Source organism: Hevea brasiliensis, chromosome 6 (assembly GCF_030052815.1).
Source record: "Hevea brasiliensis isolate MT/VB/25A 57/8 chromosome 6, ASM3005281v1, whole genome shotgun sequence".
Taxonomy (NCBI): Eukaryota; Viridiplantae; Streptophyta; class Magnoliopsida; order Malpighiales; family Euphorbiaceae; genus Hevea; species Hevea brasiliensis.
In genome coordinates this window covers 3,460,329-3,463,528 of record NC_079498.1, presented here as the reverse complement: position 1 = coordinate 3,463,528, position 3,200 = coordinate 3,460,329, and the positions used below count along the sequence as shown (strand labels likewise).

The 3,200-nt window shown below is 28.7% G+C and overlaps 1 pseudogene; it reads right to left on the bottom strand.

Annotated features, from left to right (window-relative positions):
- Positions 1-1,260: 1,260 nt before the first annotated feature.
- On the bottom strand, positions 1,261-2,852 carry LOC110661898 (alpha carbonic anhydrase 7-like; annotated as a pseudogene).
- Positions 2,853-3,200: the final 348 nt, after the last annotated feature.

Genomic DNA, 3,200 nt, shown 5'->3' with positions numbered 1-3,200 from the left:
ATCTAATGGGATTCATAAAAAAAAAAAATCTAAAATTAAAGAGTGGAGCAATCTACTTGCTCTATCAAAACTATCAGATTTTATAATTTTTTATATTATGTTTTATATAAATAATTAATTTTATTCATAAAAAATTCAATATATTAACTTGTACTTCAATTGTGTATTATATTTTTAATTAATAAAATATCTTTCTTTTTTATTGAAAAAACATAATATTAGAGTTAATCCCAATCTCGATATTGGACTACTCATAGATGTTTAGTTACTACAAATTTTATGCTCAAATGTTAAATCCTACAAATTACAATTTAATCTAATTATTTTAATCTTGATATTTAAAACATATTAAAAAGAATCAGTATATGGCAATTAAAGTCTCAATTGCTAAATTTGAAGTGTTTGGTCATTATTTTAAGATTTTTAATAGATAAATATCCATTCATCAATGTTTGGAAAATTATAATTAAAAAAAAATCTCTAAAAGCTAAAAATTCGAACTTTTAGATACCAGGTGTTTCATTGAAAAAAAAAATCAATTTAATTACTAAATTACCAATCATAATTACATAAGATGCTCTCTCTTCCATTTATCATGCTAACAATTTTGTTATTTTTAAAATTGGTGTGCTCTATCCTTGTTCCTCCTTTTCTTTCTCATTTGTTAACGGTAAAATCTCTATTATAATAGTGGTATTATATATCTTGTTTAATTATCACTTGTAAATAAATGATTAATACTTAAGGGTGTTTTAGTCCATTCATTATTATGATTGTGACCCATACATTAAGTGGTGGAAATAAGTACTCTCATAATTAATTATGTAGATTTTTCCATTATTGTTTCTTTAATGATAATTATTATTATTTTTTGTTGACAGTCAGTTCAAATTTAGAACATATCATTAATTTTATTAAGAGATTATAGTAAAGTTTACAGATCATTAGAGACAATTGGTAAAACTCAAAATCTCAATTTAATGAAAATGCTAATCAAACATTATTAATTAAACTAATAAGCAATGATACTTCTTATTATTAATAACTATAAAACACATAATTATAAAATTGCTTATTAAAAAAATATAAATTTAATAGGCAGCATATATAGTCCTTTCCCTAGCAATATAACTAAATAGAATGAGGAAATGAAGGAAATTAAGGGGAACAACTTCCGATTTTATTTAAATTCTAGCCTAATTAATTAGTCAGTCAATTAATCTCCCCATATAATGCAGTGAATTGAATAAATCAAAGATTTTAATCATCTTTATCTTCATCTGGTTCATAGAGTTGCACTAAGCGTCCATTTGTTGGTTGGCTTGGTCTTGCATTTGTACCAGATTCCTGCATAACATTTTTATCAGATTTATCATCACCATACTTACATATATATATATATATATATATATATATATATATATATATATATATATATATATATATATTATCAAGAAGAAGATTCATACAAGGAATTTATAGAACTCACATGGTGAACTGCTACGCGAAGCAATCTCACTTGTTCTTTAGTAACAGTTCTCACCTGAAATAATTGATAAAAGGGTTTAAAATATTTACAAGAAAATTATATAACAGAAGAATTTGATGTTGTCATTAATTAGGCAAACCTTTCTGCTAATGGTCCAGGAAACATTTTCTGTGCAAGGAGGAGTTGTAAGAGATCCCATGTATCGATAATACTTTCTACTAATCCTGATATCATACGGATTCACTAGACCCACCACTTTCTCTGCTTCTCTGGGGCCAGCCACCAATCTCAAATGGTCTCTCAGCTGATGGAAGTTAAACAGAACAATTAATTGACATCATTGAACTTTGGCTCAATGGTCTAGTTAAGTCTTTTTGAGAATTGTGAAGTTTTGAGTTCAAACTCCATTAAAGTCCAATAAAAAAAAAGAATTAAGATAATATATTAGAGATGATGGTGGCGGTGGTCTTTGGAGTACTTACAGATGACAAGAATGATTTCCTACTTTGTATATGATTCCAACAACAGCAACCTTTCCATCTTGGCTCTTATGAACCATATGCATCTCTAGAGCATACCTGCAATTACATGTGCAGAATTGAATTATTTATGCAAGTGGTATGTTTGTTTCTTCAGTTCATATTGTTTTTGCTGATGAAGAGAGGAACTAAGCAGACCTCCTGCCATTGATGGTGTGCTCAGAAGGTGAATGCCAGTGACACTGTTGGAGAACATATTCAGTTCCATTTATTTCAACATTTCCTGCACCACTTTCCCATTCCAACTGCAACCACAAAAAATAAAGAATATAGATGAATTGTTCGAAGGGATAGCCCAATAAGTTAAATAGACATCTCAAATTATAGTTTGATTAATGTTTACTTTTTTCTTTTTTTTTTATTTGCAATTTCTTTTACGAAAATTTTTTTCTTACCATCATATCATGGCCTCTATTTTTAAGAGTGGCATTGGAAGGCTTGTAGTCTCTATCAAGTCCCCATAAATGGGAAACTATTTTAACACTTCTTTTCAATATATTAATAGGTGATTGCATTGTTCCATTGCTACATGTGCTCCAGTTTGGGTCAAGCTCTCCCCATCTAGCTGGCCCCTTTTCACTATTTTTTTGGTAATCAAACTCTTTCTCATGGCCTGCACATAAAATATATATAAATTACTGATTTATATTTCATTTTGATTTCTTTATCTATGCATCAACTTATGTTGAGCAAAATAGATTCTTGCAATGCATGGAACATATGCTAAACAAAGCCCTACCAGCTTCTTGAGACTCTGCTGCGAGGGTATGCAAGAGAAGAAAGATGAAGAAGGAACACAACAATTGGATTGCTAACTTTCGCATATCTAGTAAAGAAAATTATTAGGTTTAATTAACAGTACTATTAAAGGAGGAGAGAAGCTTATGATATCCAGGAATGGGGAAGGGCTTGTCTGCTTATATAGCTTCAATCTCCAATGTGAACAAGTGAAGAATAAAATAATTATTACTAAGGAATAACTATTGAAGTGAATAAACTACTTACAACAACTTGACAAGTTTGCTATTTTAAAAATATACAAGTATTATCTACAACACATATGATGTCAATTTTAGCTAACTTTAGTCTTTTTGACACAACAGAAAGGCTAAAAATAAGAGGAGGGAAAAAAAAGGAAAGAAACTTAATAGTTATATTTCTTGATGATTTTA